Raw genomic sequence first — 9,824 nt, forward strand, 5'->3', positions numbered from 1 at the left:
TCTTTATACCCTTAGGCCACATATATTTAAATTCCACCTTGGAACATCAGAGAAAACTTAGGTAAATCAGATCCCTAAAGAGGCTTCATAAATCCTGTATTATTTCTAAGAAAATCAAAGTTCTACCTAATGTAATAAAACTAGGCAGAAATTCCCAGAAGAAAATTAATTCATTCAGTCAAAGAAAAATCAATATATCTGTCCTTGACAGGGGAAAACCTGCTTCTATATAAAAATGACCAGAGTAGATTTTGGGATAAAGATAGAAGTATCAGGTACACAGCATGCATGGAAGGACCTGCCATTGATGGAAGCAGGGATTTCCTTCTCTTGTGGTGGGAGATATGAAAAAAATATGGGGGTTCAGATGCTGTTGGTTTATAGGTGAGGTGGAGGGTAGGTGTGGGAGCTGCTGTGTACTAGTATCGTTCTCACTGAAGTGTGAAGTGGGTTTATCATTAGAGTCATGGGTAAGTGGAACAGGATGTTTATGGAAGTTTGAGAGAAGAAGATGTGTACAAATCTCAGAAACTGAGAGAGCTAAATTTGGATGGGAAGTCATAACACTGCTGAGAAGAAATGAGTTCCAACAATAGGTTCATGGTCATGAATTTAAAGTGACACATCAGTATCCTTGTAAGGACCTCCTCCTCTTCCCTCCCCCCTCATTGCCAGAAAAAAATTTCAGTGGCTCAATGCTCTGGAGCAAATATGGAAAAAGCAAAGTGATGAGCTTAAGGAGGGATGCTGGGCCCTTGCCTCGTGAGTGAGACAGTGTGGACCACAAGCTGCTTATTGTTCTAGGTACAGAGACACGGCATGCAGCAAAGTGAAGCTGCTCTCCTAATAGTGCTTACACTGCTGAGGGACAAATAAGTAACACAACTGCAAACAGTGCTAAATGTTATAAAAATAAAAAATAAAAAAAAAAAAACATAAGGCTGGGTGGAGGCAGAAAGCTACTTGAGTGAGTATATTCTTGATTCTCCCAAAGTTTGCACACACCTGGCAACTTTATGATGAATGTCTTACAGCACTAGGATTTAATTCTCTAACCATACCTATTTTAGACCAGGGGTGAGGAGCATTCCCAAGGAGGAAGTGTTTAAGTGGAGACCATGAAATCTTGGCTTGAGTAGAGCTATGAACACAGAGAAGGAAAAATTGGATAGATTGATGGGTTATGGGGCTAGATGAAATCCACAAAGACTGTTAGAGTGTGACCCACAGACCACACAGTAGGTGATTTACAAGGAGAAGAGATGTTTCTACTATACTGTGGGAGCTAATACAATAAAAATATATGGCCAACACTGGGCATAGTCTCCTGAATTGTTCAAGAGATTTTATCTTATTTTACTTTTTTTAATACCAACAGGGTGAGAGCTTTTATTTTTATTTATTTATTTTTTATTGAAGCATAATCGTTTATACATATTTTGGGGGTACTCTGTTGAGTATCATTATTTGTGCACAATATGTGATGATCAAATCATTATTATTAGCATATTCATTATTATGAATCATAATCATTTGTGTGCCCCTTACCCAATTTCTCCCTAACCCCTCTCTCCCTCTTCTAAGTTTGAGAGATTTTAGATTTGGAGAATGAGGCACATTCGATTGGGTATATAAAAACATGAATATATCTATGGAAGTTAATCTGAGCACAGAGGTTGATGTAAGATTACTGTTTGATTATTGTTAACAGCCTAATTATAAGAAAAGATTTAGCATGTATTATTTGTATTAATGTGGTCTTCTCTTTAGTTTATAAATTTAGTTTTAGAATTTTGTCCTGACAACTATAAGAAATATGGGGCAAAAAAAAAAAAAAAAAAAAAACTGGCTGTATTCTTAAAAATTTATATTAACGGAAACATTTTTTGATATCCTTTCTTTTCACTACATATCATTGAATATAGGTTTGAGGCCAACTATTTTTAAGGCTGAACTTTTATTCCTTAACATTGTGACACATTTTATCTAAACACATTTGATATACATAAGTACATGTTCCAAAGAATTTTCTTTTGTTTATGTTATCACCTGTCTTCCAGATAATGCAGAATGTAAAAGCCATTAAGACACATACATTTTCTTATTCACTGCTATAACTTATACCCAAAAGAATGCCTGAACATACAGAAGACATTTAAAAATATTTTAATGAAGAAATAATCATGGAACACTTGAAGAGGACCAGAGATGAAATAAAAAGGCAATTGAAAGTGGTAGAAAAAGAGCCAGGAAGAAAGACTCATCTTGCTTAACCTAATGACTGAAGTGAAGCATTTCGTACTTATAAGAACACATAGGTTATTGTTCTTACAACACTGATGTTTTCATTTAAAATCATGAAGTATAAAAATTTTTCATATGTGAATTTTATAATAAGGAGGTTAGAAGATCTTCCTGGAATATCATTAAGATCTGAAGAGATACATATCCATTTAGCATTACTGGGCAATCCTGTCTTCTCTATGAGTGAACTAGTAGGCAAGTCTCAAAGTCCTTTACCCACCCTCTGAACCATCATAAATGATTACCAAACTTACCACATGTGGCTGATTATCTGTAGCTTGGAAGTGTGGTTCCTAAATTCCAAATGGCTTGTAAAATATAATTCCACCATTCATTTGAAAAGTGACTAAGATCCAGTCATTAAACAAACAAACAAACAAAACAACCTGGTCTACAAAGTACAGATTCAGAATATTACATAATAAATCACATACAATGTGAGCAACAATGTGAATGACACTTGTTTACTTTTAGGTGTGAAATCCAGCAAATAGCTTGACTTCTTTTTTCAATATGTCCTAGGATTAACGACTCCTTTCTTCCCACATGACAAAAATAAATATCCCATGCTAATATCTATGTAATTTTTGAAAGTTACATATCCTCAACCCTAAATCTCCCTGGATGGAAAAAGCATGGCTCAATTTTATTCACCCCTAAGAGTGAAGTCAGCTTACAGGGTTCTCTAGTATTTAACTACAGGACTAATGATTTCAGTCAAAGGATTCTAGAAATCAATAAATAGATTTCCCCTCTGAGTCACTGAGGATGTCAGAATTTAAAAATGACAATCACTTTGATTTTTCAGTCTGACCAGCGTTGTTTCAATCCCTCTGATTACTTTAAATGGTTAGTATTTGTCTCATCTTTTAAAAGGTTGTGCTTAACATTTAATCGAATTGTAGTATGACTCATTTATCATAAATCATCACTAATGACACTTGAACAGCCTATAAAAACCACAGCCTAATATAGTAAGTGCAGAATGGAGCCAATCTTCAGAGCACTCCTTGGACTCAGCCTCATGCCATGTCAGCCTATAGGAGAATTCCTGAAGGAGCAAGAACTTTCCCAGAGTGTGCCATGACACAAACCTGATGTTTGGAAGAGATGCAACATTCCAAAGATGAAATGTTTTGAGTAGTAAATGCTTTGATTTAATTGTAAATTTCAATGATTTCAAACAGCAAGACTTTCAATAGATGTTTTCCTCATAAAGAAGAAATTTCTTTTGTGTCTTCTGAAATTTTTCATCCATGCTTATCTCATAGAAATGGAGGAAGAGTCAATGAGATAATATTTATAAAGTTTTTAAGCTCCTGGAAGAAAGATGTTAAATATCCAGAGGTATTAATGTAGCCTATAAAAAACAGTAAATAATGTTTTGACAATCTGAAAAAATCAATACACTTTGTTCTTTGGGCACAATGTTTTGACAAACCAAATAAATACCAGATTGAAATGAAGTAACTAATTTACTATAATAAAAAGCATGGAATTTTTACTGTCTATAAATATGAGCTATTTTAACTAATATCCACTATATTTACTGGCATGTACAAAAAAAACAATAATAATAATGAGTATTATCCACCAAATAGCTTCTTTAGCAAATTGCTAGCCTCTCACAACTCTGTGTAACATCAAAATAATCCCTTTTAAACCAGTGTGTACTTGTAAAAAAAATGCCCTCCACCTTTCTTCTGAAAAGGGAAGGAAACATAGCACACCTCTTAGGAATTTACCTTGAATAACAAATTGCTCATATTTTCTGTGAAAGGCTGCACGTGCTCTTTTGAGGAGACCTGGTACACTTTTCCCACTTCAACCCTACAGGCTGAAATGAGAGAGAGACCTGGTTTAGAGCATCACACTGTTAATGGACCATTAACACAAATTTAAAAACATATTAGGTAATGTTAGAAAATCCTATTAACCACAATAATGGACATATGTTGAAAACACATATTTAGGAACATCCGAATACTGACACGAGAATCCTATGATCCAGCCTCCCTTATAAGACCTGAAACTGTAAAATTACTAAGGGAAAATATAGGTGAAACACTTCAGGAACTAGGTCTGTGTACAGACTTTATGAACATTAGCCCAAAAGTACAGGAAACAAAAGAAAAGATAAACAAATGGGACTATATCAAACCAAAAAGCTTCTGCACAGCAAAGGAAACAATCAAGAGAGTGAAATGACAACCTACAGAATGGAAGAAAATTGTTGCTAACTATGTATCCAACAAGGGATTAATACCCATAATATACAAGGAACTCAAGCAATTATACAGTAAAAAAACTTTGCCCAATTGGGCAAGGGAACTGAATAGACATTTTTCAAAGGAAGACATACAAATAGCCAACAGATACATGAAAAAATGCTCAACACCACCAGTCATCAGGGAAATGCAAATTAAAACCACATTGAGATACCATCTCACCCCAGTTAGACTATGACCAAAAAGAATGAGAATAACAAAAGCTGGTGAGGATGTGGACAGAAGGGAACGCTCCCGCACTGTTGGTGGGACTGTAAATTAGTACAACCGCTATGGAAAACAGCGTGGTGGTTTCTCAAACATCTACAGATAGATCCTCCATAAGATCCAGCAATCCTACTTCTGGGTGTCTACCCAAGGGAATGGAAATCACCATGTCGAGGGGATACCTGCGCTCCCATGTTCATCCATGTTCATCGCAGCTCTGTTGACAACCACCAAGACATGGAACCAACCTAAATGTTCTTCTGTCATTCTCGGGCTTTTTAACTTGCTCATAATCCTGCCAACTGGGCCAATTGTCAAGCTAGGGCTGGGTCTGGTGCTCACAGACCCCTCAAGCCCATTCACAGACTGAGTGACAAACTCATCACATGCCACGCTGGGTCCCCAGAGCCCTAACATGCCAGACTCGGTCACCAGACCCCTCACATGCAGTTCTACAAGCTAGGTAACTGGCAAACAGGTCCTTGGAAGCCACAGGTTGGAGAGCATGGCTGCATGGGTGAATGCCCGAGGCAGTAAATGCCAGCCACGTGGCAGCACCGCACATGGGCACTAACTCCACCCACACACAACTTATTTACAAAGAATACACTGCACCACCCCCAACCAGACCCAAGGCGAGGGGGCCTGATTAAATTATTCCATTTTCCCAACACCATCAATGGATGATTGGATAAGGAAACTGTGGTATATATACACCATGGAATACTACTCTGCCAAAAATAAGAATGAAATTCTCCCATTTGCAACAACATGGATGAGCTTGGAGAAACTTATGTTGAGTGAAATAAGCAAAGCACAGAGGGATAAATACCATATGCACTCTCTCATAAGTGGGAGCTAAGAGATAAAGAAGGAAAGAAAGACCACAGTGGTGCATTGGACTTGCAGAGGGAGAGAACTCACCTACGGATACAAAGTGGATGAGGAAAAGGGGATGGGAGGGAGGTCAGGGATAATTTGGGGGATAATTGGGTGGGGGACACAGGGTATAATCACAATTTGTGGTAATGGACATGCTGCCAGTATGGATCTGCCATCACATCTTAGGCACGAGTGGTGACAATTTGCTTTGTACTCCATGAATATTCATAACCAATAAAAACAAAATAAAACATTAAGAAAAAATAGGAGACTGTAAAAAGAAATTCTTTAAAATCTCGATTCCCAATTTGACCACTTCTTCACCAATCATTTGGGCAAGTTACTTAATCTGTAAACCGCAGTCTCTCCATCTGTAAAATGGGCATGATACTAGAGCCAACATCACAGATCAGTTAAGAGGATCAAATCCATTAATAGACGTAAAGTGGTACAACAGTGCCTCGCACATAGTAAAGCAATATGTAGTTATTTTCTATCATCATCGTTATTATTAACAACTGACTTCTCATACAAGTTTACCACTAATAAAAATCCAAATTTCTGAAAAATGACAAATAACAGTAGTGGTAATGTTAACATAACCACCAATAATTATGGAGCATCTATAACATCCAGATGCTTTTTAGCTGTTATTTAACTCAATTCTTAGAACAAAGCCAGTAACATAGATATTATCAGCTCCTTTTACAGTTGAGAAAGTTAAGGCTACTAAGTTAAAGTACTAACATATTCAAAAGGTCACAGAAACTAAGTAGCAGATTCACAACTGAAATCCTGATCTGACTCCAAAGTTTGTACTCTTTCTGTCTGTGACATCACAAATGTCTACTGAGCCAATTTGGAATAATTAAGAAGTGTCTCTAAGAAAATTTCCAAAGAAATGTCTGCCATTATGGTGATAGCAAGTGATCTAAGTCAGAAAGGAAGTGATTCAAAGTTGAAAAATGTATATTTGAAAGACAAAACTTTGGACTGATTTAGGTCTGATGCAGAAAAACATACTCTCACTGCAGTTGTTAAGATCAGGTTACCAATTCTCCAAGGCAACTTTGTAATTGCCTCCAACATATTTTTTTCTCTTATAAAGCTGTACTTTCCTCTTACACCCTCCCTGCTCATTAGCTTGTCTAAGCAGGGAACACAGGAGGGCTGTACTGTCAGCACACATCCTCCCAGCCAATGCACGAGACAAATGGGCACAGTGAAACCTAAGACCGGTCCAGGCACATCTAGGGGTTTCTCTGCCCATCCACCCCTCACTCCCCACCTGCTGCCTGGGCAACCTCGTTCATGCCGGATGCAGCCAGCTGACTGTCCAATCCACACCCCTTGCCCAGGTATCTCATAGCTCCAGACTCACATATTAAACTGCCACTGACATCAAACGGTCAGTATGTTGAATACAGAACTCATCACGACCTTCTCTAAACATGCTACTCCCTGTTCTCCCTCTTTTGGTGGCACCACCACTAACCTAAATGTCTCAAGCCAAAACAGGAGAGCTCTTCTCCACTTGCTCTCTTTATTCCATCATGCTGTTCTTTTTACCTCCTAAATATTTCTTAGGTTGGGCCTATCCTGTCCATTACTGCTCTATTATGGTGCAAAGCCTCCCACTGTTCCTACCTGGGCTACTGTAAAAATCTTTTACTTGGGCTTCCTATCTCTAATCTGCCACAAATCCATGCTGCTCCTCATAGCTATAAAAGCCACCCAGAAGGACCTGACCAGTTACCTAAGACTGTTCAATGACCTCTGCCCTCACAGCCACACCCTGAGTAGAGGGACCATTTCAAGGTCTATCATATGAAGTACAGCACTTCTGCCAGGTAGGCCTTGACAAATGATCACACTATCTACTTCTGCTCCCAATATTTTCTGCACTCAATGCAAATTCTCATCTCCACATCCTTGGTCATGCTGTCTCCTCTGTTTAAAATGCTCTCTCCTTTCCCTCAATCCCTAAATCACCAATTCCTACTATAAATTTAGGACTTAGCTCAGATGTAACGGCCCCAGAAAAGCATTCCCTGACCTCCCTACATCCCCTGTTTTCCTCCAGCCTTGCCGACTGTCTCCAGGCAGGACTGGGAGTCCCTCCTTTGTGATCCCACTCTATCCTGTGCAGAGTTAAAGCTGTCATTTAGTGAGTACTTCCTATACACAGGGGCTGGTTCTGAGTGTTGCCCCATTCAATTCTCATAAAACCCTTTGAAGCAGATTATTCATATGCTTGTTTTACATTAGAGAAAAATTAAGTACAAAGAGACTGCCCACATTAATGAGTTCATAAGTTGAGGAGGTGGGATTTGATATCAACTGCCACACCATATGAAATTTATTTGTAACTGTGGCTACTCTGCTGCATTACACTGAGCTACCTGAGAGGAAATCTGGCTCATTTCCATTTGCATGTTGAGTGCCTGACACAGGCAACAAATAATTGTTGGATGGGCTACAGGCTGGATAAATGGCTACTAATGTGGAAATACACTCTGTCTAGGTTTTGGAATCCAGCTGATGGGATTCAAATTCCAGCTCACTCATCCGCTGAACGTGCCTGTGATTTGGGGTTAATTACCTAACCTCTTCAGATCTTGGTTGCAACATCTGACAGTGAATTTTTAAAAAAATCTCTAACATTGGTGTGATGTTTAACCAAAATGTATATAAAATGCCTGATACTGAACTTGGGATAGATAAGTAGGCACACAAAAAATACTAGTTATTGCTGCTATTGTTTTTATAATCCAGATGGAGTTCAGCCTAGAGAAGATTAAGAAAGTCTAAGAAGTCTATGAAATGCAGTAGCTGCTTTCCAAGAGCTGAAGTGTGATCCCATGAATGAGTGGGTATATACTTCCTCTGTTGATTCCATGGAAGGAGGAAGCTGAAGGAGCAAAAGTCAGAGAGAGATGACAGCTCAATGTAATGGGGATGGCAAATGCCCAGGGAACTCCTTCAGGAAAGTGACCTGCCTGGTGAGGTGGGGAGCACTTTACCACTGGGACTATTCAGAAACTAGTTGCTGAAAGGAACAGGTCAGATGAGGAGACACCTGCCCTCAGCTTCTTAAGGGCCATGCCATTTATGACAGCCCAGGTAGCCAGAAACTGTGCATTTTTAATGTGTCCAGGTGTATAATAAGGACATAATTATGTCATAACTTCCAGGGTTTTCTAAAATAGTATACATTAGGATCCCGAATAGAAGGAGTCTCACTTAAGTGATACAAGTTGTAATCACTTCAAGGGATTGACGTTGAGATTTACCAGCCCTTCTTATTACTTTGGCGAATGATTTCTGGTAAAAAAAAAAAAAAAAAAAAAAAAAAAAACAGTTGAAGAGATGCTTCCAGAGGTCTTTGAGCAGTTTCTAATTGCCAATAAATCACTCGTGCAGGGCATAGATATTGATTGACCCCCTGCTGGTTGAAATCACTGCTCTGGGTGCTCTGGCTACTGTGTGACCAGAATTGGCCAACCTCTGTCCTCAGGGAGCTGGTGTCTGCTATACCACACAGTCTTTAATAACCATGTTTCAATCCCAGTGAGAAAAGTGAAATACCAATCGGCCCAACTCTGATAGCATAGGCTAGCATGGGAAAAAGTACAGTCTCTCACCTGCTCTGCTTTTCAAAACTTAAAAGCCTGAGTGTAAGTATTAAGTATTTTTTTCTCATGATGCTATACAGTGTCTTGAAGTCTTGGATGCTCTATGAACACCGTGACACTAGGGACTGGCAGAATCATGTAATGGGTCTGGTACCTTAAAGGAGGATTTTGTTAGTTAGAAAAGCAGAGTTAGATCACAGGCTGTGACAAAGTCTTCTGAAAGTTGCTAAGATTTCTCTGGGTTTTCAGCTTTACTAAGTAACTTTTAAACAACATTCAGCAAGTAAGAAGAAAATGCATGCTATAATAATTTGCCCTCAGATTTTTTTATATTATATATTTTAAATTAATTTTCATTTTCACTTAAGTTTTAAATGTCCTTGTCTCATTCACATAAACTGTATTCTTAACATAAATGCAAGCAAAATCTGTTTTCTCTTTTTTTTTCCTATGGGTTCTCCCCTTAACTTATACTAGCATTTCCTGTGTACAGGTGGAAATAAGTAGA

The sequence above is a fragment of the Cynocephalus volans genome, chromosome 11 (assembly GCF_027409185.1).
Source record: "Cynocephalus volans isolate mCynVol1 chromosome 11, mCynVol1.pri, whole genome shotgun sequence".
NCBI classification, from domain to species: domain Eukaryota; kingdom Metazoa; phylum Chordata; class Mammalia; order Dermoptera; family Cynocephalidae; genus Cynocephalus; species Cynocephalus volans.